Source organism: Cotesia glomerata, linkage group LG6, assembly GCF_020080835.1.
Source record: "Cotesia glomerata isolate CgM1 linkage group LG6, MPM_Cglom_v2.3, whole genome shotgun sequence".
In the NCBI taxonomy this organism is placed as follows: domain Eukaryota; kingdom Metazoa; phylum Arthropoda; class Insecta; order Hymenoptera; family Braconidae; genus Cotesia; species Cotesia glomerata.
In genome coordinates, this window is record NC_058163.1 from 10546781 (window position 1) to 10555335 (window position 8555).

General features: G+C 32.4%; 1 long non-coding RNA gene across 1 annotated transcript; it reads left to right on the forward strand.

Moving 5' to 3' along the window:
* Positions 1-7184: 7184 nt before the first annotated feature.
* Positions 7185-7519, forward strand: LOC123267060. Its single transcript, XR_006509951.1, has 2 exons — positions 7185-7337; positions 7460-7519. It is a non-coding gene; the product is annotated as an uncharacterized LOC123267060 (long non-coding RNA).
* The last annotated feature ends 1036 nt before the right edge of the window (positions 7520-8555 follow it).

Genomic DNA, 8555 nt, shown 5'->3' on the forward strand with positions numbered 1-8555 from the left:
GATTTGTCCACGGGAGCGTGTTTGTTTGAGTTGCTTGGCCCTACCCGCTGTACCTCATCAACTGAGGAGCAAGTGTCATCCATGTCGGCGACGCTCTCCCCATCCGCTCGGGGAGACGCCCGGTAGCAGTATCTCTTTAGTCCTCGTAGTGTAAACTCTTGTAAATTTGTCAAACACTCGTATGAAATAAATCGACGATTTTTATTTGTGATGAGAACGCTTGAGTTAGGTTTGAAAGGTGCTACTCAATTTTTTGGGCTAATGGACATGCCAGCTTTTTTGCTCCAAACTTCATATGATATGATCGTTAAAAATATCCACGAATGTGTGTCAGTAGTCACAGATAAACTTATAAAAAATTTTTTGTTGAGGAAATGAATGCCACGTCTGAACAGCAGGGTGATGAACATAAGAGTGATTAAACAGTCTCGGGAGATGGAACTTGGAAAAAAGGGGGATTTACTTCTCTATTTGGAGTTACATCTCTAATTGGATACTACAGTAGAAAAATAATTGATCTTTTAGTTGAAAGCTCGTACTGTAAGCAATGCGAGCCTTGGAAATCTCACAAGGATACTGCTGAATATCAGGAATGGTGGAAAGAGCACAAAGACGTATGCTCAGCTAACCACGATGGGTCATCAGGAAAAATGGAAGTTGATGCTATTATTACCATGTTCAAACGTTCATTGGAAAAGTATCAAGTTCGTTTTAGAAACTACATTGGTGATGGTGACTCTAAAACTTATTCGGGGATTTTGAAGGCTGCTCCTTATGGTGAGACAGAAGTAACGAAGAAAGAATGTATTGGGCATGTTCAAAAAAGAATGGGCAAACGGCTAAGAGACATAGTAAATAATACAGTAGAAGAAATGAAAGATAAGAATGGAAAAAAAAAAAAAGTTACTTGGTGGCAAAGGTAAATTGACTGGGAAACTTATTGATAAATTAACTGTTTACTATGGTTTAGCGATTAGGACATACTGTGATTCTGTTGACAGTATGTATAAAGCCATTTGGGCATCTTATTTCCATAACTGCTCCACAGATAAAAACCCTTAGCATGATAATTGTCCTATAGGAGAAAACTCGTGGTGTTCGTGGCAAAAAGCGCGAGCCTTGGGAAATTTGCCCAGCTATAAACATGATTATGAGGCCTTACCACCTGATGTTGCAACAGCTATTTTTCCAATTTACGACGATCTCAGTAACAAAAAATTATTGGAACGATGCGTTGGTGGTTTTACCCAGAACAATAATGAAAGTTATAATAAGCTTATATGGAAAATAACTCCAAAAATTATTCCAGCTGGCTCTAAAATTGTGGAAATAGCTGCAAACATTGCAGCCGGGGTCTTTAATGAAGGTAAAAAATCTCTTCTTTATTATATGAGTGCTATGGGATTATCACTTGGACCCAATGCTCATTCCTACGTGAGTAAAGAGGACGCAGAGCGCATCTCAATTTCGGATGCAAGAGCGCAAGGGTCGACGCGCGAGGGGACCATGGCTCGTAGACAACAACAACTAAACATTTTGGAGGCAAACGACGAAGCAGAGGGTTCCTCTTATGGCGCCGGAATAGATGACACGATAAGTTGAAAAAAAAAAAATTTTAAATTTAGTATAAATCGTTCCCGAAACTTTAAACGCGTTTATCTCAAAACCGTGTTTTCAGAGTCGGTGAGGAAAATTTCTCCGAAACCGCTGAACCGATCGGTTTAAATTTTCACACGACTTACTCAGATATATTTTTCAGGTAATGATCGAAGAAATAAGGTTTTGGACAATAATTTCGATTTTTTAAGCCACTTGAAGTGAAAAATTTTCATGAAAAACTGAATTTTTTTTTGAACAGCCGCCATTTTGTCAAAAATCAAAATTTTGACTAGACCTTCGGTAATTACCTGTATTTATTAAATACAAAACTAAATATTTTTGGTTTTTGGTTTCCAGATAATTTAGACCAGAGATATCTTGCTCACCACCAAGCACTTTTTTTTGGAGGTCTCTCCGCAGATCATCTACAGGAGCTATGGGATCCAATATTTTTTTAATAAACCGCTGATTGTTAAAGAACATTGAATTCTGTTTAAGTACATTTTTTCCATTAATGTATAAAATAAAATGCCTCTTTGAAAAAAAAAACACAAAAAAACGCATTTTTTCTGCCTCGCAAGTGGAAATAACCCCTTAACAGCTGATTCATTCCGGCTAATGGATGAAATAGTAATGATTATAATCAGAATAAGTCATAGGTTGACTCAAGGGATACGAGAGAGTATCGATAGCCCATTTATTTTGGTAAATTAATAAAATATCAGTTATTATTAAAACGAGTCATAGGTCTACTCAAAGGAAACAAGAGAGTATCGATGGCTAATTTATTCCGGTTAATTAGTAAAATATTAATTATTATAAGTGAAATTAATAAATTAAAAACTTGGATGGGTCAATCAATGTTTAACAGCTGATTTATTCCGGCTAATGAATAAAATAGTCATTATTTTCATCAAAATAAGTCACAGGTTTAATCAAGAGAACGAAGAGAGTATCGATGGCATTTTTATTTTGGTAAATTAATGAAATGTCAGTTATTATTAAAATAAGTCATAGGTCGACTCGAAGGAAACAAGAGAGTATTGATGGGCCATTTATTTGGGTTAATTAATAAAATATTAATTATCAATAGTAAAATTAAAAAATTATAAACTTGGACGAGTCAAAAGATGTTTAACAGCTGATTTATTTCGGCTAATGAATGAAATAGTCATTTTCTTTCATGAAAATAAGTCACAGGTTTAATCAAGGGAACGAAGAGAGTATCGATGGCATTTTTATTTTGGTAAATTAATGAAATGTCAGTTATTATTAAAATAAGTCATAGGTCGACTCAAAGGAAACAAGAGAGCATCGATGGGTCATTTATTTCGGTTAATTAATAAAATATTAATTATCAATAGTAAAATTAAAAAATTATAAACTTGGACGAGTCAAAAGATGTTTAACAGCTGATTTATTCCGGCTAATGGATGAAATATTCATTTTCTTTCATGAAAATAAGTCACAGGTTTAATCAAGGGAACAAAGAGAGTATCAATGGCCTATTTATTTTGATTAATTGATCAAATATTAATTATTATTATTAAAATAAGTCATAGGTAGACTTAGAAGAAACGAAAAGAAATCGATCGCTAATTCATTTTGGTTCGTTGATAAAATATTAATTTTTATTATTAAAATAAGTCATAGGTCGACTAAGAGGAAACGAGAGAGTATCGAAGGCTCATTTATTTCGGTAAATTATTAAAATATCAATTATTATAAGTAAAATTAATAAATTATCAACTCGGACGGATCAAAAGATGCTTAAGAGCTGATTTATTCCGGCTACCGCATAAAATAGTAATAATTATTATCAAAATATGTCAAAGGTTGACTCAAAGGAAATAAAAGAGTATCGATGGCCCTTTTATTCTGGTTAATCGATAAAATATTAATTATTATTATTAAAATAATTCATAGGTCGACTGAGAGGAAACAAGAGCGTATCGATGGCTCATTTATTTCGGTTAATTAGTGAAATATTGATTATTATAAGTAAAATTAATAAATTAAAAACTTGCACGTGTCAATCAATGTTTAACAGCTGATTTATTCCGGCTCATGGATAAAATAGTCATTATTTTCATCAAAATAAGTCCCAGGTTTAATCAAGAGAACGAAGAGAGTATCGATGGCATTTTTATTTTAATGAATTGATCAAATATTAATTACTATTATTAATACAATTCAAAGGTCAACTTAAATGAAACGAAAGAAAATCGATTGCTAATTTATTTTGGTTAATTGATAAAATATTAATTGTTATTATCAGAATTAGTCATAGTTCTACTAAGAGGAAACAAAAGAGTATTGAAAGTTTATTTATTTCGGTAAATCATGGAAATATCAATTATGATAAGTAAAATTAATAAATTATCAACTCGTACGGGTCAAAAGATGCTTAACAGCTGATTTATTTCGACTACTGCATAAAATAAAAATTATTATTATCGAAATAAGTTACAGGTTGACTCAAAAGGAACGAGAGTGTATCAATGGCCCATTTATTATGGTTAATCGATAAAAAATTTATTATTGTTAATAAAATAAATCCTAGGTCGACTTTTAGGAAACAAGAGCGTATCGATGGCTCATTAATCTCGGTTAAATATAAAAATATTTATTATAATAAGTAAAATTAATAAATTATCAACTTCGACGGGTCAAAAGATGTTTAACAGCTTATTTATTCTGGCTAATGGATAAAATATGATTTATTATTATTAAAATCATTTATAGGTCGACTAAGAAGAAACGAAAGAGTATCGATCGCCTATCTATTTCGGTTAATTGATAAAATATTAATTATTATTATTAAAATAAGTTATAGGTTGACTGAGAGGAAACAAGAGAGTACCGAAAGCTCATTCATTCCAGTTATTCAATAAAATATTAATTAATATCAGTTAAATTGAAAAATTATATACGTATAGTCTTTACAATTGTCAGGGAAGTAGTCAAGATGAGAATCTAAAAAGTGTAATTTGAGGTTCATTAAACAACTCAAATTTTCGTAGTTTTTCAGCAATGCGTCAACAAAAGTGCTATAATCCTCACTTCTGTTATTTCCCAAAAAGTTTTGTAAAACATTTTTGAAGCTTACCCAAGCTGCTTTTTCTGTGTCGTTCATTGTTCCTTCAAAAATTCCCTCTTTCAATTTCGCATCACTTATTGCAGGGAACTTTCCTCTCAAGTACGCAACACAATCACCATCTTTATTCAGAGCTTTCACTTACTGTTTCATGAGTCCCAACTCGATATGTAGTGGCGGCAACAAATATTTGGAAGGCTGAATTAAGGGTGGTCGTATAAAGTTATGGGAACCTGGATTGAATGCAGATCTTGATGGCTATTCTTTTCTGACATAGTGATTTTTCCGGTCTCTTCTATCAAACAATCATAAATAGCAAGGATATTTGGTGAATCCCGATCGCTGACCTAAAAGGAGTGTTGCAATTTTGAGATCTCAACAAATTTTTCAGTTATACGCGGAATATTTCATTTTTCCCAATACATTCTGTGAATTTTCATTATATTTTCTCAGTGTTGTCGAATGAGCTAGTGAAATCGGCGCAAATTCATTCCCAATATGAAGCAAAACAGCTTTAAGACTTCGTTTCGATAAATCGATATATAGTCTCCACTTATCGTCCTTATACGTGTTTGGTTTTAATTCATCAACTAAAGCTTCAACATCTGAACAGTATTACACTGTATTTTGATCGTTGTTCATGAAAAATTTCCGGAATTTTTTTTCCCTATCTCGATAGAATGTCACTAATACACCTTAAGCCAACAAATTTTTTTCTTAAAACCTTGACGCAAGTAATTCAGCTCCATATTTCGGTGAAGCCAAGTCTCGAACCAGATCATTAAGTTCTTCTCGGCTAAACGTTTCAGGGTCTTTTGTTTTTCCGCCAGGTGAGTACTCTTCATCTTCTGAATATTCTTCTTCCGAACTTTTTTCAACCAGCCTATCGTCTTTATCTAAATCCATTTCCTCATCCGTATTAATTTCCTTGAAAACATCTATTTTTTGTGGCTTAATAGCTGATAAAACATTGGCGTATACAATTTTGTTTTTTGTATTCCAGGTGAACCCGGTAGTATCTGTCATATAGGAATAACAATTCTGTAAACCAGTAGGTGACGAATATATCATTGGTATTGTGAATTTCAAGTAGTCCTGTTTCATGTTCTTTTCCCACCGGGTTAACATCATGTTACATCGACTACAAATCGTATGTGGAACCCATGCTGAATCCAAATTAGTAATTTGGAGACCAAAACATTCCTCATAAATTTGTTTGATCTTATCAGATAACGATCTTCGATTCCTTTCCAAATTGAATTCTCCACAAATGTAACAAAATGAATCAGTACTTTTATTACACAGATAAGAATTACTTCTTGTAATAGAAGACTCTCCAGTAGCCAAGTTTTTCACTTCTAAAGAGGTGCAGTCGCTTGATGAGGACGCCTGCGAGCCTGCTTTCTCACCCTGACCAGACGCCGATACTGAGGCTCCGAGGCCCTGCATCGTAAAGTACTTATCACATGTACCTGCCATGACGACACTTACGCAGTTAACCCAGAGCTCTGCCAGATGGTTTTGTCAGTACGTGGAGGTGCCCTGGTTAAAGGCACAAGCAATGAGGTCTTCAAAAGTCAAAAACTAGAGTAAAAAAACAAAAAAAATTACTTTTTTCGGAATTTTGGAGGGTTTGTGTGATTTTTTTACATTTACAACAGCTCGTGGTCCCAATAAATATTCGATTCATATTCAGCGAATCAAAATACATAAAAATCACGCTTAGATTAGTTCCAAAAATTTTTTGTATAATTAAAACTGCCGATTTTCATCATTTTTACGGTTTTTCGAAGTTTTCTCGAAATTTGGAGGGTGTAGGGGTCAAACTGACCTCGTATTCGGATTAAGGGGAAAAATACGTACCCTTAGGTAGGTCTGGTCAAATGCACATTTTACTAATTTTTTTTGTGTGCCGCTGATTCTAATCGAGAAATCATCAGCGACGGTCAGTTAGACGCGCTGGATATCTGAAGCTGATTTCTAATATTTTATTAGAATAATAAAAATAATTATTGATTAACAAATCAGTAGCGAGGGCTAGTAAGAAGCTATGGGCACCGGTGGAAAAAAATAATTATTATTATTAGTAAAATTAAAAAATTATAAACTTGGAAGGGTTAAACAGTGATGCCAACTTGGGGAATTTTCCCCTAAATTTAGGGGTATTTTGCAAATAGCGGGAAAGTTTTAGGGGATAAATTTTTTTAGGGTATTTTTTTGGGAATTTTTAATTCGTCAGAAAATATATTTTAATATAAAAAATTAATAAAAAATAACAATTCTTCAATTATTAATTTTTAAAAGAACATTTTCAATGTATATATATACTAAAGCAAAGTATAAGTAGAGCCCTCGGGAGTTATACCTATATACATTACAAACTTATTGTAGATGAACTATAGCTATAGATTTACGCACCTATATTATAGTATATGATACCCAGTGGATTTTGACATTTTAACGTTGACATTTTTTTAGTCTAGTAAGAATCAAGTTTTACTTTTTAAATATATCGTATATAATAACTGCAGCTTTATTATAACACAAATAGTTGATATGAGCAATAAAACAAATTGTTTTAAAGAAAAAAAATACGCTCAAAAATATTCGAAGCAATGGGAACAAGACGAAAACTTAAAAGGTTAATTTGTTATATTTTTGATAATTTTTAAAGCATTTTCGATAATCTTAAGTATGTTTTATTTAGTTACACAATTAAAAAATTTTTTTTATCAACAATATTTTTTTTCAATATTGTTTTAGATTGGATAGCTCCTGATCCTACTGGTAACTGTCAAAAAGCTTATTGTAAATATTGCCGTACTATTTGAGTAGCACATAAAAAAGATTTAGGCAAGCATGCGATATCAATTAAACATAAAAATGCTGTTGGTAAAGATTAACAAGCAAAATTTTGTCGTCCAATAAACGTGATAAAACCTCCTAACAATAAAGTTAAAGTTGCTGAACTTCAACTAGCCGCATTTATAGCAGAACATACATCAATTATCACAGTTGATCACTTGACAGAATTGTTGAAAAAAATTGAACCAAGTGTACAGCACTTATAAAAAATATTTTAGTTCCGTGTATGCTCGAAGACTTAGTGAATGATATGAAGGAATTTCCCTACTCACTTATTATTGATGAAAGCACTGATATATCGACTGAAAAAATTCTATGCATAATGGTACGATATTTTTCTTTTAAAAATAAAAAATTATTGACTACATTTTATCGTATTGTAAAAATAGTTGACGCAACTGCTAATGGTATTCATGCCGCTTTAAAATTACAATTAGAAGCTGATGGACTTTCTTTAAAAAATTTAGTCGGTATTGGAGTTGATGGTGCAAATGTGATGGTCGGTGTGAACCATTCTGTTCCATCGCTTTTGAAACAAGAAGTACCTGATATTGTAATTATCAAATGTATCTGTCACTCTCTCCATTTGTGCGCTGAAAAAGCTGCAGAAACATTACCTCGCCAACTAGAATATCTTGTCAGAGAAGCTCACAATTGGTTTTCCAATAGTCCAAAGCGTAAAGATAAATATAAAAAACTTTATAAAGTCATGAATGATGATGAAGCTAAAAAGGATCCGAAAAAAATTGCTGTTCTGAGCGGGACTCGGTGGTTGGCTAGATAATCTGCAATTAATACTATTTTAGAGCAATGGGAAGAGTTAAAACTACTATCTGAATTAGCTAAAAATAATGACAAATGTTTACAAGCACAGTGCTTATATGATATTATGGTTTGTCCAGCGTATAATTTATTTATGATTTTTTTGCATTCAAATTTAGAATTATTAACTAATTTAAATAAGCTATTTCAAAGTAGTAACGTTGAAATATTT